At 37.1% G+C, this 24,429-nt stretch overlaps 1 long non-coding RNA gene across 1 annotated transcript in view; it reads right to left on the bottom strand.

Moving 5' to 3' along the window:
• Positions 1 to 18,574, bottom strand: part of LOC113905688 — a 60,397-nt gene extending 41,823 nt beyond the window's left edge. Inside the window, exon 1 of the long non-coding RNA XR_003514703.1 lies at positions 18,382 to 18,574. This is a non-coding gene — a long non-coding RNA (uncharacterized LOC113905688). The remainder of the gene's footprint in view (positions 1 to 18,381) is intronic.
• Between the last annotated feature and the right edge of the window lie 5,855 nt (positions 18,575 to 24,429).

Here is a 24,429-nt window from a genome sequence, read left to right as displayed (position 1 = left end):
TGCCACATACAAAAAATAATCTGAAGAGCACAAAACAATTCTAGCAAAAAATATTTATATAAGGCAGGAATTGAAAAACTGTTACATATCTTCTGAATTCAATATTGGTTCCCAGGAAACACAAAAACTGTGTAATAACCTCATCATTCATTATCATAGTCTTTGTATTATACAATTTGTATTATTTTTGATTATTCCACTTTTAATGTCAGCATCATAAACATTGCACATGCTTTGAAAATATTTTAATGTGTATATTTTACATTATATGGAAATTTATCTGCATTTTTTCCATTGTCTGTTTTTTCCAAACTTGATGTTCATTTACTATTCCATTTCATTAGTTCATAAGTGTTTGGCAAATCAAATCACACCTTCTAATTGATTGGCTTATAACAGGAAAATTTTTTACTGTTTAGCCTTTTGTCCCTTGATTTTTCTGAATATATTCCCTCATCACATTATTTAAGTATTTTGAGATTAATGGTCAATTCAAAGAGATAAGTCATGCCAGCAGTACATCTTTTTCATTACAATTTTACATATCTCACTGATTTAACAATTTTCTGATCAGCCTGAAAATCTTTGTTGATCAAATTGCTTATTTGCTGACTAAATTATGCACAAGCCTCAGTCTATTTATCCGGCTATTAACTGAAGGATTGTGGTGTGTTTGCTGTGCAAATTACCATGATGTTACGAACAATCAGCATACATATGCACCACTATCTGTGGATTCAAAATTATTTCATAGTAAGAATTTAAAAGATTTTGTTGTTGTTTCCTTTTTCTTGATTTGAAAAGTTTATCAGGTGAAGGGATTCAGAACATCCAGCCCCAAATATGCCACTTTGGCATATTGATTATTTCGAGTGAAAGTACTTGAGAAATAGCAGATGTATGAAGACTGTTGGACCTCCCCCTTTCTATCTAAAAGCAGTTTGCAAAATTTCCAATGAGAAAGGAGCCTTCCCTGTATCAGGAAGAGAACATTTTTATCACCAGACTGGGAGTTATGGCTGAATTGGACCTGTATAAGCTTCCTAATAACCTTTATCTTCCACTAATTTCATTTAATTTCTAGCCACTGTCCCACAACTTACTGCCCCTAGACCAAGCCCCATCATTTATTGTTTTTTGTGTAAAAAGGCATATAAGCTTTGGGGATAGATGGCTTTTTCAGGTTTTTATTTTCCATCTGAAGACTCCTATAAATGTAAAAAAAAATTAAATAAATATGTATGTTTTTCTTCTGTTAATCTGTCTTTCCTTTCCTTATCGATTCAGTCATGTCCGACTCTGTGTGACCCCATAGATGGCAGCCTACTAGGCTCCCCCATCCCTGGGATTCTCCAGGCAAGAATACTGGAGTGGGTTGCCATTTCTTTCTCCAATGCATGAAAGTGAAAGTGAAAGTGAAGTCGCTCAGTAGTCTCTGACTCTTCACGACCCCCATGGACTTCAGCCTACCAGGATCCTCCACCCATGGGATTTTCCAGGCAAGAGTACTGGAGTGGGTTGCCATTGCCTTCTCTGGTTAATCTGTCTTGCTGCTGCTGCTGCTGCTGCTAAGTCGCTTCAGTCGTGTCTGACTCTGTGCGACCCCATAGACGGCAGCCCACCAGGCTCCCTGTCCCTGGGATTCTCCAGGCAAGAACACTGGAGTGGGTTGCCATTTTATGTCAGTTTAATTCTTAGGCCAGCCACAGAATTAAGAAGGTAAAAGAAGTTTTCCTCCCACATGAAGCGAAGTCACACACACACACACACATGAATTCTTCTGCACTTTTGCACAATACATTATATAATATTGCCTGATAACTGTGTTATACATCCAGTCTTCTACATCATCCTAGAATCTCAGAATTGAAGGAAATTTTGAGAGACAGGAGGGAAGAGGGCAGAGCACAAACCTTAAAAGAATAACTGTTTGAGGATGAGACCGATTAGACCCAAGATGACAGAAGGTTTGACTGTCAATAGACCTTGATCATTATTACACTTCCATTGTAAAACACTAGCATATGCTAAACGACACACCCACAGGCGCTATGATAGCTCCAAGTTCAGCTCAGTTCAGTCACTTAGTCATGTCCAACTTGTTGCGATCCTATAGACTGCAGCACTCCAGGCTTCTCTGTCCATGATAGCTCCAAGGCCAACAATAAAAGGTCAAAAAGTGGGCAGTGGTCAATTCCTGGAAATCCCCACCCTTCTCCCCAAATAGTTGGAATAATCCTCTCATTCATTAGCTTATGAAATTACTCAGCTCATAAAAATGAACTAGCATTACTGACTCAGTGGACATGAATTTGAGCAAACTCCAGGAGATAGAGGAGGACAGGGAAGCTTGGCGTGCTGTAGTCCATAGGATCTCAAAGAGTCAGACACAACTTAGCAACTGAATAATAACAACAACGAAAACTAACCACCCCATATTTCAGGGCTCCTGTTTATGGAATGTTATCTTCCAAGGCTTCTTGGCTTCTGAGAGGATGATCTACATTCTGTCCATGGAGTGAGTATCTCTCTCAATATACCTACTTCTTACCTAGCACTTTTCCTCTCTGAATTCTTTCTGCACTGAGACAAAGAACCAGTTCAAGTCTCAGTCTGAATTTTGGCTGGGTTCCAATTCCATCTAGGTTCAAGTCCCAATCTGAGACCAGTTTCAAAATCAAATTTGTAATCTTTGTATTATTTGGTTCCTTAAAATTATAATTACAGTAGGACTATACTATTGATTCATTAATACCTAGATGAACACTTAAACTGTTTAGAAAGATGCAACGAACTAGTCACTTGAGTTTTGTTACTCTTTCTAACCTCCTTTAAAAAACACAGATCAAACAATTTAAAGCTTCAAATGAAATAATTCCCTGTGTATACAACAAACATCAATAATTTAACTTTCCATGTGCTAAACTTCATGTAACTGGGAAGAGTTAATTTTGACTCTAGGCTAAGGCTTTAGCCCTGTTTTTGCCATTTTTGTTATTACAATCATACATAATGGCCTGCCTCAGAGAATCCTGTCCCCGCTGCCTGACCTTAAACTAAAGTGCTTTGTTTAGCTCACAGGGAAATAATCTGACTATGCCCACCTGTGAATGACTGTAAAGGGAGAAAACTAACACATACCTCTGACTGAGACTTGCCATTCCAGGAGATATATGCATGAATTAAATGGTCTTTTTACTTTGTTTCCTTACCTCTCCCTATCTCCAATCCGTGAAAGAACCTGGCACCCAGGCCTCAACAAGATGGTTACTTTGAGACATTAGTCTGCCATCTTTTCAGTCAGTTGGCTTTCCAGATAAAGTCATATGCCTTACTTCAACACCTCATCTGTGGGATTTATTGGCCTCTCAAGTGCCCAGCAGAGAGACCTTGGATTCGGTAACATTCACTATAGTTAATAGTTCCTGGATTTGCTACTCTGTTAAAAACATGAAAAAGAAGATTGAAAGAGAAAAGGAACAAGGTATAAGAATCTCAAAATCAAAGGTGGCAAAATTTCTCCTTGGATAGTCAGTTTCTAAAATGTAGAAATTCAGAATTATGTCTTCGACAAAATATTTTACTAATACCCTGTAAGTACTCTGCCATTGCTGAATCTTGGTTGAGCGCCATACCCCATGACATCAAATTTAAAGTTTTAAATAGTAAGGAAATACACAAGCAGGTTACAGAGGGTTATTAGGTCAGTTGTTCAGTCGAGTCCAACTCTGCGACCCCTTGGACTGTAGCCTGCTAGGCTCCTCTGTTCATGGGATTCTCCAGGCAAGAATACTGGATTGGGTTGCCATTTCCTCCTCCAGGGGGTCTTCTTGACTGAGGGGTCAAACCTTGGTCTCCCACATCGCAGGCAGATTCCTTACCATTTGAGCCACCAGCGAAGTCCTTGGTAATGTCTTAAACCTGTAGTGGGTTGGACATAAGACTCACCCTGGCAACAGCTTTTCAAGATGCTCTAGGTTCAAAAAGAAAGGAGGCAATTCTGCTCTACCTTAAATAAATTTTCTTCTATCTTTTTAGTTTTGTCAAAACTGTCTCAGCCTGCCTCAGTCTAAAGTTTTCCTGAGAAGGTCTTTTGGGAGGGGTTTGCTGTTCCTAAATAGTATAACAATAGCTCCCCATCAATCCTACTTCACTGCATATTCAAGCTTTTGTGATTTTTATAGCCTGTTGATTCTCTTTGGTTTCCTCAGCACAGATACTTCCAAACTCCACTTTATAATTTTATGAAACTCTACAGGATTTTGTCTTTGTGTTTGAGATATATCCCACCTCAATATTTACACCTTTGAAGTGACCAGTCTCAGGACTTTGGCAGGCTGTTTTCACTGCAAAGTGAACAAATCTAAGAAGAGAGTGCTGGTTCTGTGGGTTCTCCCCTTCAGGTGGGGTTCCCATATGTTCAGGAATGGTCTTTTCTTTCTTCGTGTCTGCATACTCCTTAAGTAAACATTACTGATGTGTGAAGGTGTTAGGAACAGGAGAGTGGAATTCTAACCTTTTACTTCTGTGCAGGTATTAAGTTCTTAAGGACATGAAGGGGTGAGGCAGGAGGAGATTTATCTTTTAGTCTCAGGTAAAACTAAAACCTCAGGAAGAAGTTCAGAATCTTTGTAGGATATACATCATCACCATCACAATCAACAACAATGTTACTGGAACTGATAATAACATGTCTACTGTGGCCCAGGCTTTGCACTAACCATGAAGTATCTCAGCTAATTCTCTGAACAACCCTACAAAGTGGGGGCTGTTAACATCTAAGTTTAAACAGGAGAAAACTACAGTTTGCTCTGGGAGTTTAAGTTTGTAGTACCATATCATAATTAAAATACAGACTGACTCCTTAGTTCCTGCTCCAAAGCACTCACCATCTAAAACTGTGCTTGCTGAGCAATTGATTTTTCGAGACAAAAGCAATCCTAGATGTCCAGTGTCTCCTCGAATTGGAAGGATTACCATGGCCACAGTGTATATCTTATTTATTAATTAAAAAATTATCTATGACTCAGCCCTAAATAATGAATTGTGCCATTTGTGACAACATGGTAGGGCTGAGTTCCAGTCCTCCCTTCTCTGGAGGCCCAGGGTAAAGTCCCATAACGCCTGGGTATCTGCGTGTGGCAGGAGACGTCGGTAAGGCCACCCCTTTAGCCCCTCTCTCCCTCCTCCTCCCTGCTCCTCCCCTTCTTCTTTCAGCCTGGCTTCCTTTCCTCCCTTTGATTCTTGTATTTAAGGGAGTGTCTGATGAGGACTGCCAGGTCTCTATGTGTGTTTTAACTCTGTGTTCTGTGTTGTGATTTTTGATGGCCATTTTGCTTTGTCTGGCTACCATTTGGTTTAGACCTGCCACCATTTTGTTAGAACTTGATTTTCCTTCCCTGTGTCTTGAGACCGGGGCTCTGGCTCTGCTCCCAGGAACACTTACCTAGACCATCTCTAACCCCTAAGACTGAGGAAAAATGGGAAAAAGCCTTTAAAAGTTTTATTTATTCCAACTGTTTTTTTTATAAACTAGTAAATTTTATATTGTAATATCTAATTCATAACTAAAAACTTAGAAAATGAAGCTCAATCTTGCACTGTGTCTGTCTAAATATGTCTTGGTATGTCTTTGTCTCTGGGTAATATTTTTGAGGTTAATTTGTAAATGAGCCCTATTTAATTGGCTTAAAGAAAGGTAAGCACTTACAAATCAAATAATTCTGAATTAAACAATAAATTTTAGGTTCATATGAACTGGGAAATATTCACTATTAAATATACCTGATATTAATGTTTGTTTGTTGATCTATCTAATATAGACATATCTTAGAGTAATTAACATTAAGTAGAATATTTTCATTGTACCTAGGTTTAATATAAGTTAAATATTATCATATCAGATACAAGTTTGTCAACAAGAATATCACCTCGAGTGAAGAAACTTCTAAAAAAAATGTAAATGAAATATGAGCTTTTAGATAAGCTCTATTAAAAATAATTATTCTTTAGGAATATCTGTCTAAAATAGTCTCTCCAGATTGGTGTAACTTGAATTTCTAAAGGTTGTGTTAAGTGTGCTAAGTGTTAGAAGTCTATTGAATAGTTAGGTCGTTTCCAAATAAAATAAGATTTTGAAACATGTACTGTGGCTGCTGCTGCTGCTAAGTCACTTCAGTCGTGTCCAACTCTGTGCGACCCCATAGACGGTAGCCCACCATGCTTCCCCGTCCCTGGGATTCTCCAGGCAAGAACACTGGAGTGGGTTGCCATTTCCTCCTCCAATGCATGAAAGTGAAAAGTGAAAGTGAAAGTGAAAGTGAAGTCGCTCAGTCGTGTCTGACTCTTAGCGACCCCATGGACTGCAGCCTACCAGTCTCCTCCATCCATGGGATTTTCTAGGCAAAAGTACTGAAGTGGGGTGCCATTGCCTTCTCCGGAAACATTTACTACTAAACACTAATTTCCTTTTACAGAGAGACAAAGAGATTTGGGACTATAAGTGAATAATGTTTGGTGCTATCCTAAAATGTTATAAAAAAGCAAGGGTTTTAGAAATTATCACTGGTATTTATGCTCAACAATCTATAAAAGGCTAATATAAAAGTTAGTTCTTGGTTGCTAAAGGAAAGTAGGAAGTGTGTTTTCAGTTAAAAAAAAAAAAAGGTATGAAAAATACTAAAAAGTTATGCATGATCAGGATTTTCTAAAATTGGATTACAATTAGTTAGATAAATAGATTTTGTTAGGAATGACACAGCCATAAGAAAACTGGTTAGAGCCAATTAGGTCCAAGATGGCAGAGCTGACTTTCACTAGACCTTGAGCCTTGGTATTTACACCCATTGTGACATATTAGCAAGCTAAATGATACACCCATCAACGTTGACTAAATCTGACCAAATGTTCTAAACCCTTTTAATTGATCTTTTTGATAAAACTTCCTAAATCAAATTCTTTTGAAGTTGTTTTGACCTCTAGCTAACTAGAGGTGCTTCAGAGGGCCCCTGAAACATCCCAAAGAGCAATATTAAACTGTATTTATTTGGTCGGTTAAATTACATGAAAAAATTATTAAATGAGTAATAAATCCACTCATGTTATAATTTATGGTAAAATTACTAATACAGATATCCTAGAAATTATATGGAGTTCTTAACATTCTGATATGTCTTGGTATTCTAATGGAAAACTTGATGACTTCACAAAAGCTAACAAAAGGACTGAATGAACCAGCGAATATGCTTATAACTTTTATAGTTTCTGTCTGAAAAATTACAGGTTTGAGTCTTATGTTTTCTGGGAGTAGGGAAAACCTTCCTCTCAAACTAATTATGACAATACTTTGGTAAAATTATACATTATAAACAAAACAATTATATTTTCTCTCTAACTCCTCCAGAAAAATTGGGAACTCTTAGGTTTCCAGTGAGTTTATCAAATGAATTAGAAAGGTTATCTCACTATCATGTACAAAAATCTCAAGGAATTTTTGAGACCTTAAAGAGGAAAGAATTCACTTAGGTTTGTTAGGCAAAATCTGTGATAAGCCTTTGGTGTGAGTTTCCCAGCCCTGTTTTATTTTAAAAGTTCAGTCTGAGACTCTATAAATGTTTCAACAAAATAAAAAGTCTAAAAAAAAAAAAAAAAAGTCTATGATCAATTATGGTTATATAAATCATCAGGCCAAAATTAGTGAGAACAGACCTATATCACAAAAAAACTAGCCTTAATTTGGTTATATTTGATAAAAATGAGGGCAATTTTAGGGAGAAAAAGATGTTTCAATAAATGTTAAACCCCAGTTTGTTAATGGAGGTCTGCGTGTAGTAAGACTCATTTCTTGGATAGTTCTTTGCTGTTATGTGATATTAATGTAAAATTTAATTGAATTCTTAGAAAACACCCTAAGTTTGTTTCTGAAGCTTATCTCAGTAATCTATCTTTGGATGAAGATCAGATGCCTCATGACCTGCAACCAGGACTGGAAAAATGCATAATTTAAGGGACTGTCTCCAACCTGGATGAAAGGACTTTTCTTATCAGGAGAAACTACACTACGCCAGGATAAGAAGATGACATCAGAGGTAGAAAGCTTGCCCAAGATGGTGGACCTGATTCATATGATCATTTATAATGTTTTCTTGACTTCTTAGACATTTGTATATAAATCAAATGCTTTTCTATCATAGGCCTGATCCTATGCTAGTTTTAGAAATCAATCCAATTGTTGGGTTTGTGGCCAATTACCTGTGTCTAGTTCTGGGTTACATTAGTAAATTTCTCTACTACAAGACTCTAACTGTTTGGCCTTGAAAAAATTTACTTAAAAAATAAAATTACAGTCATATTCAGGTCACTGTGATATTACTAGATGGGATCCCCTCACCAGGCCAATTAATAATGCCTGCTCTGACTCTGGCCATGAATTTGAGCTTTTTTCTATTACTCAAGCTCAATCAGAGCAACAAGAAAATTGTCAGCAAAGGAAGAAAAAAATCTCCCACAATTATGGGATGGATTTATATAGATAACACCAGGCTATGGTAATTTAGGTTTAAAGTCTCCTCTGTTGGAAACAATTAAATCATACTGAGGATAATCAGTCTAGTAACACTAGAAAACTGGGCTATGTGCCTTATAGACGGTGGTGCCAATATATAATTTCCCTGGAAGATAAAGATTCTACAGAGTAGACTAAGTCAGATGACCAGAGATATACTGGGCTACATCTAATGGAAGCTCTTAAGTCTTACTTGTGACTTTACTAATACTGCTGGCTATGTTATTTGTATTTCACCTGTTTTATAAAATTACTGTTTCTTACACTGCCAAATGCGTGACTGAGGCCTCTGATAGAATAATGTATAGTTCCATATGAGATCGATGATGGTAACAGTGTAACTCTAGATATGGGAAGAAGCAACAAGAGGAAATATTTTCCTGGACCAAGAGGCTAGTAAGACAGGTGATCCAGAGAATTTTGGATACTGTTTTATGGCCTAGTCCAGTAAAGCACATTGAGTGGCCTGTCAACAAAATCTTTGCCAAACTTGAGAATGGACATTCTCAGCACCATGAGATAAAATGGTCATGAAATGCCCCCTCAAAATCATGGTCAAGTTTATGAGCAAAAAGGGGCTCTGCCAACTGAAAACTGACACTTGCTATCTACATCTACAAAGATTAAATCACGGCCACTGCAACTGCTGACCTTCAATTCCCCTGAAAGGAGTTCAGGGTGAAAATTAGGAATGAGGCACTCTGTGCTCTGGGGAAAACTGGCAGAACAGGCCTTCAGATAGTTAGATCTTTTCAGGAGAAGATTTTATGAGTTCCAATTCTTGCATCTTCTCATACCTAGAGAAACACTGATGTTATTAATGGTGACATCTGCTTTGGCTATTAAGAAAAATTTTACAATTAAAAGTCAAAATAGAGTAGCAATGGTTCAGACACCCTGGGAAATAACTATTTCCTAGATATCCTGAGAAATGATATTATGGGTGTAATTTCAGATTAGACCTTGTATTGCTCAACACTTGAGTTTTCTGAGTCGTGTCAGGCTTAGATGCCACCATTCTCAAAACAGGGTCTGCTGGAAGCTAGTAACTGCAACCTTACTTTTTATAAAACTAGGCAACTGGCTACCTGGCTACAAGTCTCCCTGAAGTGCCAGGTCCAGACTAGGTTTCAGGCCTATTCTTCTAAAAAGAAATGAGATTTACTTTGTCTATTAAAATTCCAGTTATCCCTCCTCCAGCTACTTCTAACTGGATCTGTTACAACAAAATGGCAGACTAAGGGATTGAGATTTAATCATACAAGGCTCAGATCTAGGACTTGGAACTCAGGAATACTTCCAATTCAGTGTCTCTTCTCCAAGCTGAGACAGTCCTATGCCCCATTTTGACAGGAAGTTATCACAGTCATAGTTGCCCAGTTCCCTAAATTAAAACTGAGCAGGACTCTGTGGGGCTCTGGAGTACAGATCTGTTAAGTGTTCTCCATTTCTTATCTATAGGATATAGGCTTCATTCAGCCTCCTTGACCTTCCCTGAGTTCCAATGGGTGTATTCAAACAATTGCTAATCAGGGAAGGGAGGGGATACAAAAACAGAGGAGAAACAATCAAATGGTGGTTCAGCCTTGAGACAGGCTCCTTGTTCCTACTCAAAGAAATATGCATAACAATGTCTTTGAGTTCTACAGAACTGGAGCCCCCACCCAGGTGGAGGATGGTAACTTCAGACTAAACACAAGATTCCTGGAGCACAGCTCTGTTTCTTCACCACCAACCAATCCAAAAATAAAAATTAAAAAAAAAGTCATAAACCCTGCAGCCCTCACCCCAAATGTTGCCTCCTGTTTCTGGGGACCAGTGATGACCATCCTGTTAGGTCTCCTATTTGGCCCCTTTCTATTTCATCTCTGAGAGGAGCCAACAGTTTCAAACTAAACTGCTGTTATTACTTGGGTGAATGTTGATTTCAGGCAAAAAATACCTTGATTTAGATCAGGTAGAGAGAGACTTCTGCTCTGCTAGGCAGGACTATGACCATGCACAGGAGGAAGAAGTTACAGAAGAAAGAGACCTCCGCCCCAATTCCCAAGAAGTATCTTGAGTTTGAAGTCTCTCAGGGGGGAGTTGTTAGGGGAAGCACACTGAAACCGCCCACCCTGGCCAGGCACCACAGTAACCATTTGCATGAGTTGTTTTATGACAGGAGATCCTGATAAGGAATACAGAACTAATAAGCCACCACCAAGCAGAAGAGTTTGGGAAAGGTCGAAAAGGAGACACCGGGTGTCCCTCCACTTCCCAGAATCCCTCTGCTAGCATCCATCTTGGCTGAGCGATGCATGCACCACCAGGAAAGACTCTGAATTAGAATGATTGGCCAAAGACCACCCGGAAACTAATCCCATCACCATAAAACCCGAGACTTCCGTAGGGCTGTTCTCCTGGGTTCCCTTACTCTACTGCTCTCCACCCGGGTGCCCTTCCCAATAAAATATCTTGCTTTGTCAGCACATGTCTTCTTGGACAATTCTTCTCCGAGTGTTAAACAAGAGCCCAGTTTGGGTCCCCTTCGCTGCAACAGATGGATCTAGAGGGCCCTATGCTAAGGGAAATAAGTTAGACAAAGACAAATACTGTATGATCTCACTTATATGTGGAATCTGAAAAACAAACAAACAAACAAAACAGAAACAGACAGAGATACTGAGAGCAAACTGGTGATTGCCAAGGTGGGAGGGGGAATTGGGGAGGGTGGGTGAAATAGCCGAAGGGGATTGAGAGATACAGACTTTCAGCTATAAAATAAATAAGTTGCAAGTATAAGATAAATACAGGGAATAGAGTCAATAATACTGCAGTAATTTTGTACTGTGATAGGTAGTTACTAGACTTTTTGTTGTGGTCATTTAGTAATGTGTTTGATTGTTGGATCACTATGTTGCTCACCTGAAACTAACATAATGTTGTATGTCAATTGTATTTCATTAAATAAATAAATAAAAAGAGTAGCACAAGCAAAACAAAATTATCTACTTTCTAATTCCCTGACCTGATTGATACTGATAACGAATCAAGAGTATCAGATAATTTATCATTTGCTTACTTAATGGAAAATATGTTATAAGGAAAGTTTGTACTGGTGATCATTTTCACAGAAAAGTTATTTTTACCAAGCATTTATTGTTCTATGGAAGAAGGGGGAAACTTTGGTTTTTGACAGTTACCATTTCTGTTTCAGTTTTATACATTTACAGGAATATTAGTCAAGAAAGTCTAATCAATTTATTGTGTCAGACAGTCTTCTGCATCTAAAACTTATTTTTGCTCTAGAATGCATTCTGCTGAAAAATGACTTTTCTAATTATTGTTGGTTTTCTCAGATCTCCCACTAATATCTTCTGCACATCTGCTCATCAAGTTGCATAGATTTACGAATGGGATTAGCAGTCTCAACAACTTTGCTATTAGCTATACCAATAGCATCCTTTAAGGGTGCTTTGCTTATCTTCTGCTTTAACAAATGCTTTACTGTTTTAGTACCATTTAGTATGCAAAACAATCTGGAATTTGCATCTGAAACATATGAGTGTCTTATTTTTTAAAAACCATACAAAAATAATTAATAATAATAATAAATGCCTGAAGGAATTTAATTTTACTGTATTTATCCCAATTACTGGAATATTGTAAAGAAAGCAGTCACATAAGTCTTTCTAAAACATTTATACCCATGCATATATCATTTAAATTGTATACATATATTTAGTAGTATATGCATATATATTCAGAGAAGGTCTTAAAGAATCTGGGAAAGATTTGGTGAGAAAGTTGACAAATCACTTTTCTGTGGCATAAAAATATATAACTTCCCTCAAGAACTGAAGGAGTAATTTTGAGATAAGGTTTTTTTTTTCCAAGAAATATCTTCTCACTTCTAATAAACTGTCATCCTCACAATAACACAGAAAATAGGATAGTTGCTGAGCTTTTCCACTTAAAATAGTTTCCTTTTTTCAATATATAGAACTATTTAAAAAAAGACTGAGAATATTAACTTCTAAAATGCTTATGTTATTTGATGTCTTACATCATTTTTTTCATATCCTTTTCCATTTTAGTTTATTACAGGATACTGAATATAGTTCCCTGTGCTATACAGTAGGACCTTGTTGTTTATCCTTTCTGAATATAAGAGTTTGCATTTGCTAATCCCAAACTCCGAATCCAATCCTCCCCTACTCTCTCCGCCCCCACGGACTACCACAAGTCTATTCTTCATGTCTGCGAATCTGTTTCATAGTTAAGTTCATTTGCATCATATTTTAGGTTCTACATATAAGTGATATCATACAATATTTGTTTTTCTCTTTCTTACTCTTTTTTTGGCTGCTCCGCACAGCATATAGGATCTTAGTTCTCGGACCAAGGATCAAATTCGTGCTCCCTGCACTGGAAGCACAGAGTCTTATCACTGGACCACTAGAGAAGTCCTATCTTTCTCTTTCTGACTTTTCTTAGTATGATAATCTTTGTGTATCCATATAGTTGCAAATGGCATTATTTCACTCTTTTTACGGTTGAATAATATTCCACTGTATATACATATACCATATCTTCTTTATGCATTCATCTGTTGATGGACACTTAGGTTTCTTTCCATGTCTTGTTTATTTTAAATAGTGCTGCTGTGAACATAGGGGTGCATGTATCTTTTCAAATTGTAGTTTTGTCCAGATTTATGCCCAGGATTAGAATTGCAGGATCGTATGGCAACTCTATTTTTGTACACTTACATCTTTAGCATTTCTGTCATCTGTATCTACTTCAAAAAGCATAACATGACATTTTTTATACTATGTGGAATTTAATTTGCTTTAAAACTTTTTTTGGGGGGGAGGGGAAGCAACAGGTACTCAGAGTATTGAATCTTGCAAGTCTAGTTTCTTTTTAACTTTGAGGAGATGATCTTTTCACTTTAACTTTTTTATTTCTTCCTTCTTTCCTCCCTCCTTCCCTTTCTCCCTTCCTTCTTTTCTTTTTTCTTTCCTCAAACTTCCCTTCCTCCTTCCTTTCCTTCCTTCCTCTCTTCCTTCTTTCCTTTCTTTCTTTCCTTTTGTCTTCACTTTCTCTCTTTTTTTGAAAGAAAGGTGGCTTAAAAGAAGGCAATCACTGAGTCCTGAACCTGTTAAAGGGTGTTTAGAAGGCATATGTAGCTTTATATATTTTTGAGAGGAGGAATATTGCACATTTTGTTGACTTCAATACCAGGCTCATGACTAGATAACTATAAATTATTGAAAATCACAACCCTTGTTGGGAAACTAAAACAGTGTCTAGAACATCAGGAGAATTGGGTAGTCCTAAGGTTATGGTTTTTCCATTGGTCATGTATGGATGTGAGAGTTGGACTGTGAAGAAAGCTGAGCACTGAAGAACTGATGCTTTTGAACTGTGGTGAACTGAACTGAACTGCCTCTTGAGAAATCTGTATGCAGGTCAGGAAGCAAAAGTTAGAACTGGACATGGAACAACAGACTGGTTCCAAATAGGAAAAGGAGTTCGTCAAGGCTGTATATTGTCACCCTGCTTATTTAACTTATATGCAGAGTACATCATGAGAAACGCTGGGCTGGAAGAAGCACAAGCTGGAATCAAGATTGCCAGGAGAAATATCAATCACCTCAGATATGCAGATGACACCACCCTTATGGCAGAAAATGAAGAGGAACTCAAAAGCCTCTTGATGAAAGTGAAAGTGGAGAGTGAAAAAGTTGGCTTAAAGCTCAACATTCAGAAAATGAAGATCATGGCATCCGGTCCCATCACTTCATGGGAAATAGATGGGGAAACAGTGGAAACAGTGTCAGACTTTATATTTTTGGGTTCCAAAATCACTGCAGATGGTGACTTCAGCCATGAAATTAAAAGACACTTACTCCTTGGAAGGAAAGTTATGTCCAACCTAGATAGCATATTGAAAAGCAGAGACATTATTTTGCCAACAAAGGTCGTCTAGTCAAGGCTATGGTTTTTCCTGTAGTCATGTATGGATGTGAGAGTTGGTCTGTGAAGAAAGCTGAGCGCTGAAGAATTGATGCTTTAGAACTGTGGTGTTGGAGAAGACTCTTGAGAGTCCCTTGGACTGCAAGGAGATCCAGCCAGTCCATTCTGAAGGAGTTCAGCCCTGGGATTTCTTTGGAAGGAATGGTGCTAAAGCTGAAACTCCAGTACTTTGGCCACCTCATGCGAAGACTTGACTCATTGGAAAAGACTCTGATGCTGGGAGGGATTGGGGGCAGAAGGAGAAGGGGACGACAGAGGATGAGATGGCTGGATGGCATCACTGACTCGATGGACGTGAGTCTGAGTGAACTCCAGGAGTTGGTGATGGACAGGGAGGCCTGGCATGCTGTGATTCATGGGGTCGTAAAGAGTTAGACATGACTGAGTGATTGAACTGAACTGAATGTTCACTTTGAAATCTACAAACACTGTGAGAGGGAGTAAATACTCTTCACTGTGCAAAAAGGAGAAGTCCATCATCTTACTTGTTTGATATCCTAATATGGTTAGAGGTCAAAACAGGAAGTGCCATTGTTAACAGGGAGAAACTTGAAAGTTCTGTTCTTAAAAACATCTTGAACCTCCTTACCCATGAGGACATTTTGAATGCAGGAACTTTGGGTGGGACCATATGATTTCCTGCATTATCTTCAATCAGTGTGGTAAAGTTTGTTTTGTTTTAAAATGCAGTTAAAGGAAAGATATTTGCCATTTCAGAGGAGAACAACATTCAGTTCCTTTTAGAGTTTTATGAGCATCTGTGATCGTTTGTCATATGTGGCTAAAAAATGACCAGTACTGATGAAATACCATTTTATTTTTAGAGAAAAGCTTCAGCACACTTTCCCAAAATAATTTCTTAAAAAAAAAATCTTTGCTTCCTTCCAGGAAGTTTTGTCTATGGCTAAATGTGGGTGCATATACTTTCATGATAAAGACCATCATTTTACCTAAATATACTTATGGTAAAAGCCTTAAGAGCTATGAACTCTGGAACTAGTGAAGTAGAATTCCATTTCCTAGGTTCCTTGTGCACAAATATTGTCATTCTTATAACACTTGTTGGCTTGAAATAATAGTTTAAACAAAGATGAAAATGTCATAAACCTAAAAAATAAAGGTGAAGAAAGACATAATGTGGTAAGTAGATGTTTTAATCTCTAAACTTTCATTTCCAATCTTTCAAATTTTCTCCTAGACCATGTCTTATGGTAAGCAAATATTTTAAAACAAATCTAATCATTCAAAATAAGGATAGGCATACATTTTTTACAGGTAAATGAATCCAAGCCACTTTTTCTGTTTTCCTAACTAAATAAAACTATTTCAAACAAATATTATATAATAGATTGAGGGAACATTTTCAGCTCAGATGCTTAATTAGAAGTTTGTCTTTACTGGTAAGTCATCATCGTACTAAAAATACTGTTTAATACACTACAGAATATGTATACTTACAGCTGATTCACATTATTGTACAGCAGAAACCAACACAACATTGTAAAGCAATTACCCTCCAATAAAAATAAATTTTAAAAAATTAAAAAGTTAAAAAAATACAGTATAGAATAGAAGACAAAATCCCCAGATAATGGACCAGGAAACTAAGATAAAATTTGTCTCTATACAAACTCAGATCCAGTTAGGAACTTGACCATTTTATGTATCTTTCTTTGTGGTCTTAAATACATTGAGTTCAGAGTTCCTTATGTATTTATTTCTTCATACAACCTGTAGTAAAAAGTTTTCTGATCTACCAACGTAGAATATATGATACTTTCTGCCTTAAATAAAAATAAGGAGCATTTTGCAAAACTACTGAACTAGTCTAAGAACAGGGGATGTTGTACCAAATCTCATAATCCAATAATCAATTAGAACCTTTAGTTTTTTTCTACCATCAAAATGTGGAAGGGGTGAAGTTGTAGGACCTGAATGAAACTCCCAAGAGCTCTCTTTTTTTCACATGTGTTATTGTAACAGAATTCACTTAAAATTACATTTTTTAATATGTAAAAAACAAGAGACGCAGCAAGAATGATTACATTAAAAGAGGGTAAGGGGGTAATCCTAGAGGCTCCATGTTTCAGAGTCTGATGTGGTCACAGGGCTATTTAGCTTAGCCCCTCACCTTTTCTCTTTCCAAGATCATGGTGCTTCTGTTCACTTTTTGTTTTACAAGGTGAGTTGGACATTTAATGCTTTTTGAAATTTCTTAATACAGCAGGAATTTTGAAATAGATGGGAATTGAAAAGGGAGAAAATACTCAAATGCAGGATAAAAGACTGATTTTTAAGTTGATATTTAAAAATTGTGGGATTCTTATAGGGAGAAATTAAAAATCTTAAAAATCTTTAAATTTAAAATATTTTACAGTTTACAAAGCACTTCAAGTAAAATTATTTTATTTGAATGCTCAATAAGGGAAGAGTAGGACTATAGCATGAGTTACTGGCAGAGCTGTGACCACACATCTTGTTTCCTAGTCTAAGAGTCTGTATTCTCTCTTTCTCTCTCACTTGCCTTTCTCCCTCTCCCTCTCTTTCTCTTTCCCATTCTGTCCTCCCAACCTCCCATGATTGATTCTGAAACTTACTTTATGGATGTTTAACAACATAAAAAATTAAAAGTTTTTTGAGGGCAAATTCAGTGTTCTATTTTGCATCTCTAGTATCTAACTCAACATACTCAGCTAAATACTTGTTTAATGAATGAATGAAATAAAGTAAGACAATTGAAACAGAAATGCCTTTTCAAGTAATAAATAAGAAAATGAAAATAAAAGAGCAATATTATAGATTTTAGACAACTATTCAGAATATCAAGTTTTGTATTAGACACTATCTTTTTATCTGTCATCTATTTTGTTAGTCTTATTCCAGATAATACAATTTATTATATGTTATTATTTATAAATTTTCAGGTTACTAAGTCATAATTATAATTTAGAAGAATTGGTCCTGTTTTGTTTACAACATGGAAGTCAGAATTCATTCTTTAGTAATATAAAGTTCATTGGGACACAACAAATAAAAATGGTCATATTTACCTATCACATCTGGGAGAATAAAAGATTGTGATCATTAACTCATATTTATAACCATTTTTCTTATTTAGTCACTCATATTTTTTTTATACATTTCACAGGTTTAAAGCATCAACTGATCATTATCATATTTTCCCATCAATATGTCTTATCCATGACTAGATTTCAACTGACCTTTCTCTTATATAGCTTTCCCTACCTGCATGTCTAGATAAAGATCTTAATGTGAGGACATTTATTTTAGTTCTACAAAGTCTCTATAAGTAAATATTTGTGTATGTGACTTGGAAGAGAATTTAGAGGAAGAACTAATTTATTATTTATATAAGACTAGTTGCTGGCTTCCCGTATCACCCAGATACACCAAGGAAAAAGAATCTCAAACAATGTACAAATTTTACAAAGCCAAATCTACACAACCAATAAAGATGAAATACCCAGGATCTGACTGAGATTCTTAGATTCATACCAAAAAGAAAATAACAAAAAATGGCCCAAGCTTCAACTTTGCCAACTTAATTACTGCTGTCAAGAAACACTGCATGATGCCATCTAGTGACAAATAATCAACATATGATTAGTCACTTAGAAACGATGGGTCAAGGAGGTGAAATTTCCAGGATTTTAGATGTAAAGGGGAAAAAAAACCTTCTGAAAGAATTACATTTGATAGATTAGTTTGTTTCTCCAGGTGTATGAAAATTTATCACTGATCTGCAATGTGGGAATTTTTATATTGTCACCTACCTCCAAATCTGCACTTCCACCTCCTCAGCTTCTGCCCTTCACCATCCAGTCTGCAGTTGAACTTAGAAGTGAGGGGTGCTGTCCACGTTGCAGCCCCCGGTACAGTGACAGGTGGTGGAGGTGGAGCCCTTTAGAAAGCAGTCTCAACAAATGTTTTGCTTTGTTTTGTTTTTAAAAAAAAGTGCTTCAAAAAAGGGAACCAAGATGATTCCTGAAACAATCTGTGCCCAATTAAAAATGATAACAACAATAATAAACAAACTGTTGAAAGTTCAAAGGGTAAAACTAAAATAGGGGCCAGAGGAAATCATCTTTGTTTTTCTCAGCCAGAGACTGTGCAGATCCAATGCTACACTGTTTCTTGTACCAAGTCCTCACAGAAAATGCCAGAGACCTCTCTCTCTGAAAGGCTGTATGCAGCATTATGCCCTAAGGAAATTAATTTTCTCCACCATTTCTCATCTTTTGTAAACATATGGCATAGATTTTTATTTTAAAGAGAAAGACCAAAGATCTGTCAACTGTGGGATTCTCACAGTCCAATAATTTCTTTTTGGTTAATTTTTTTACAGCTAGATTAACCAGTGCTGCTGCCATAGATATAAGAAAACAAGATACTTTGCTGTGTTCACATATATCTGATTAAAGCTCAATAGGAATATTTTGGGTGCCTTGGAAAAATATCAAGTTAAAAAATCTTGGTGAAAAAAAAGCTTATCAAAATCTCCAGCTTCAAGTGTGTTTAGTTGTTTTCGTTTCATTGTTGCCTACATGCTGTGATTGGAGCACAATGTGTGGAAATTGCATAACCATTATTTCCACAAATCAAAGCTCTTGAGAAATGGGAAGGCTGTGCAGGAGCTGCTGCATGAAATGTTGATGAAAAAAAAATTCAGCCTTTATGTCTAAAGTCTTCTTTTCAACTATTGTTTAGTTGTAACTATCCCAGGGCTTCATTTTGCCTTTAAACTAAAATCAGAATTAACCATGGGTGAAATAACAGTTTTTAAAAAGTGTTTTCTCTGAATTTCTTGTATTTTCCCTGAGTTCAAGTTTCTTTTATTATTTTTGATATCTTGGTCTAGTCTAAGCCATGGCTTCTTAATTCGAATACTAGAACTGTTGAGAAGATATTCGGTGGAATCTCTAAGTCTCAGAGAGAAGTGTGGATACTCTCAGCCCAGTCCATTCCAGATTTATGGGAGCTAGGGAGAGTCCTTTCTCTAATTCGTTCACAGTTAACATAGTAACCAGTCAGATTGTTATTTGGGTCTAAATGAGCCTGAATGCATTATAAGAAAGGGAAGAACAACTTCTCTCTCTCCAGCTTCCAGCATTCCTCTTTTGCTCCAGCAGAGAGGTTTGGTTGTACTACTCTGATAGCCACATGCTTCTTGCCTCAGATGCTAATAAATGCATCTTACTACAGATGCAATGGCAGCGCACTCCAGTACTCTTGCCTGGAAAATCCCAAGGATGGAGGAGCCTGGTAGGCTGCAGTCCATGGGGTGGCTTGCCTGGTAGGCTGCAGTCCATGGGGTGGCTAAGAGTTGGACATGACTGTGCGACTTCACTTTCACTTTTCACTTTCATGCACTGGAGAAGGAAATGGCAACCCACTCCAGTGTTCTTCCCTGGAGAATCCCAGGGACGGTGGAGCCTGGTGGGCTGCTGTCTATGGGGTCGCACAGAGTCGGACACGAATGAAGCGACTTAGCAGCAGCAGCAGCACAGACGCTAATAACAGCAATTAAGAATATCAACAAAAATCTTGAGGGGAATAAATAAAGGTCTAGCTATTATTTCACTGATGTAAAAAAAAATTTTTTTCTTTTAAAAAAAGGAGTTACCGCAAATGAAGTAAAAAAAATTCTTTGAATGGTTAGAGTGAGAAAAATAAAATAGACATTTATATGATTAAAACAAGATTTGATATTGCTACACTACCTAAAGTCAGCTTCCCTGGTGGCTCAGACTGTAACGAATCTGCCTGCCAATGCAGGACACCCAGGTTCAATCCTTGGGTTGGAAAGATCCCTGAAGAAGAGAATGACAACCCACTCCAGTATTCTTGCCTGTAGAATTCTATGCACAGAGGAGCTTTGCGGTCTACAGTCCACGGGATCACAAAGAGCTGGACATGACTGAAGGACTATCATTTTCACTTTCTTGCCTCAGAGCCACCCACAAGCACCTATGAGAACTTGGAAATTTCCCCTTTGGCAGCGAACACATCTGAGTTAGTCTGGGAATGGGTGGGAATCTCTAACATCCTTTTAGAAATCAGGAGATGAAAATGGTAATGTACTTAAAAGTGAAATGCCATTATGTTGGGAGAAATTCTACTGGGGTGTTTTGTTAGCCCTTTCAATGTGCAAACTCATTTTGAGGAAGTTTGTTTGCAAGAAAGGCATAAAATGCAGCTGTGCATTCACACTTTTCACTACCTGAGCTATACCCAGCATAAATATCTTTTTAGGTTCTGGATTTTTGATCAAAGTTTGTTTTCTTCTATAAAGTTTCTGCTTGAAGAGTGTTTCAGTGTTCTTCAAAGTAAATTTCCAAGATTGTAAGGCTAAAATAGTGATTAAAACAGAAGTCTGTGATCAGTCACCCAGTTGAACTTTAAATCCTTGTGGCAGTTTTTCTTTTATCTTTAAATTTGGTGCCATTTTCTTCCTAATATTTTCACCCCTGGGATTTTTCTGGTTAGAGATGTATATAATTTCCTTTCTGCCCACATCCCCTTCTAAAAGAAACTGTCCCCACCCACAGACCCTGCTGAACAGATGGGCCAAGTCACCCATGATTACATCAGATGACCCTATTCCTTGGGCTGTAAGAGTTGAGGACCAGCGTGTAGAGGCCTATGATGAGTGTCCATCTATACATTAGACTAAGCCAATTGGATGATATCATTTGAGAATTTTAAACTATGTTGAAAAAGTTACATGGGTGATGTTAATTGGATTTGCAAAATCACAGGTATTTGGTTTGGGAGTTGTTCCAGAACAAGCCTCAGCCATGTGTACATCAAATTTATGAGGGATTCCAAATTTAAAAAACCTTGTATAGAGAGCCATGCTAAGAGAGTGACATAGAATAGATATGCAGAGAGAAGGTGCTAACAAGAGCTGTATTTGACATTTGTAAGATCCCTCCTTGTCATCCAGGCCTCATTCTACTTTCTAAATAAACAGTTTTCCAGCATTGTTTGGGGTGGATTTGCCCAGCTGCAGGGTTAATTTCTGACTGTTTTAAGCCAATCAGCAATATAACATACTCCTGTCCAGGTGATTGGTTCACAGTAGGCAGGTGAATGAATTAGAGACAAGTGAGGTCAAGCAGACAGTTGCAGGCCGTTTCTGGGGGAAGTTTCTTCTCTCTAATCCATGGGAATTGCCTCAAAAGTACTTTCTGTCTTGGTAAATACGAACTAAGAAGCAAACAGCAAATAGCTTTTTCTGACGACCTTTTTAAAACCATGAGAAGAGACAGTATTTTAGCAGAAAAGCACATTGTAGAAGAAAGTGCACAGTAATAGAAAGTATGTCTTTGTTGACATTATGGAACCAGTTGTTTTTTAAAGCCTGCTCAGTTTTTGGAATTCTTGATAATATAAACCAATAAAATCCTTTGTTTAAACTATCAGGTTCAGGAGGGGGAACACATGTATACCAGTGGCAGATTCATTTTGATATTTGGCAAAACTAATACAATTATGTAAAGTTTAAAAATAAAATAAAAAAAAAAAAGAGCCATTGACTCAGAAAAAAAAAATAAACTATCAATATTTGGATCTTAAATTTGAGTGAGACTAATAATTTTCCAGGTCTCAGAAAACCAAGCAGTCCCTTGAATTTTACCAGCCCCACAGATGAGCAATTCTTAACACAATTTTCTCCATTTTTGCCTGGTTTGCCTGGTTATGCATTATCTAGCAAGGTGCCTGGCATATTTTAGTTGCATCATCAATATTATTAAACAAAAAATCTCTTCCTCTCTCAATAATATTTTCTGCATACAGTCTTTGAAATTGGTACATACGCTTGGAGGAGGCATCTGACTTTCAGGTTGTATTAATATGAAGTGGCCTTAGAGAAGACAAAAGAAAACAAAACTAATGATGAAACTAATAATGAAATGAGGGTGATTGAGGAGGAACCCAGTCAACTTCACTGAAACCAGGAAAGGTAGAGTGATAGTGCTATGAAAACAGACACCATAACACATGCTTCCTTTTCATATGTATTCTATAGACACCTTCATTCCTACCACGGTAAGATTTCATTCTCTGCATTTGAAATGCAAGTAGATAGAAAAAAAGAATATATTTTTTTCCTAATCAAAATCAAAGAGTGTATCTGGATTTTTGGAACATGACTTTACTTAATCCTGACAATCCTACCTGGTTACCAAGACCAGGAAAAGTAGACCTACTCCAGTACTCTTGCCTGGAAAATCCCATGGACAGAGGAGCCTGGTAGGCTGCAGTCCATGGGGTTGCACAGAGTCGGACACAACTGAAGCGACTTAGCAGCAGCAGCAGCAGTGCTATGAAAACAGACACCATAACACATGCTTCCTTTTCATATGTATTCTATAGACCCCTTCATTCCTACCATGATAAGATTTCTTTCTCTGCATTTGAAATGCAGGTAGATAGAAAAAAAGATTATATTTTTTTCCTAATCAAAATCAAGGGGTGTATCTGGGTTTTTGGAACATGACTTTACTTAATCCTGATGATCCTGCGTGGTAGGGATCATTCATTCCATGATATGGGTGGGGAAGTGAAGAAGAGAGATTAACTCACCCAAGAGAGTAAGTGGCAGAACTGAGATTGGAATTAAAAGTTATACTATTGCTTTATGTTAATTATTAAATTGTGATTAATTGATGGCTTCTCTGGCCTTGCCAGGTCTGGTTTTCTTGCTGATATAGTGTCATCTTAAGTGTAAATTATTTCTGGAAAAATCATAAAAAGATGGTAACACTGGTTTCCCCTCCAAGGGCACAAACTGTGTGACTGGGAGTGAGAAATGTTTATTTTCCACTGCCCAGTGTTTTGTGCCTTTTGACATTTGAACCATATGCTTATATTACTTTATCTAAAAAAAGTAATAGATTTGGGAAAAAAATCACATCATGAAAACTTTTTGTCTGATAAAATGGTAGGCTTGTTTCAGACGATTTGTAGATTCTCTCCAGCTCTAAAATTATTTTATTGTGTTCTCCCAGTTTATGTTAATTTCAGGGCATTAAAAGGTTTTTGGTGTTTCAGGCAGTTTAAAAATACGAATGCTCAAGTAGGTGTAATGAAAAGTTGTGCCACGTTTGGCCAAATAGCTTCTTATAACATTCAATTGGGATCTCTGACCCTTAAAATTTTATAAATGTGAAGCATATGAAACTGTCTTTGGTAAAAAGAGGCAAGGTCAGCTCCAAATGTTCCTGTCTCCATGCATGTTCTCCCAGTTTAGAGAAGAGACAGATTCCTATCCTGAATGTTCTTCAAACCACTGAAATTGCTTAAAGGGATCTTTAAAAGGTTACTTATATTTTTGGCAGTGTTAATTACTTTTTTTTGAAAAATCAGATAAATTAAAATTTGGAAGTTAACCTTAAGATTCAGATTAGGGCAAATATCTGGAGAGTACAATAAAGCCCAAAGGGACCTGCCAGCATTTTCACTTGAAAGGATAACTTTGCTGTGATTAACACTAAACTATCTAAGGAGTGGCTTGAGCAGCAATTAGGAATCTGGCTATTAATCACCCTGGATATCTCCTGTGGGTGAGGACAAGCTGAAGGCAAGTGTGTTTTGCACAGTTTATTTTCTCAGGAACACAGCAGGCACCTTGTAAAATCACTAGGATTGGCCCCACAACCAAAACAGAGGAGGATAAAGAAGATTCATGAACACAGGCACTGGCAATTTGCCTTCATTCTCTAATGGCAAACCCTGCAGGAGACAGGAACATTTGGAGCTGACCTTGTCTCTTTTTACCAAAGACGGTTTCATATGCTTCACATTTATAAAATTTC

Source organism: Bos indicus x Bos taurus, chromosome 2, assembly GCF_003369695.1.
Source record: "Bos indicus x Bos taurus breed Angus x Brahman F1 hybrid chromosome 2, Bos_hybrid_MaternalHap_v2.0, whole genome shotgun sequence".
Lineage (NCBI taxonomy): Eukaryota > Metazoa > Chordata > Mammalia > Artiodactyla > Bovidae > Bos > Bos indicus x Bos taurus.
This window is presented reverse-complemented; position numbering and strand designations above follow the sequence as displayed.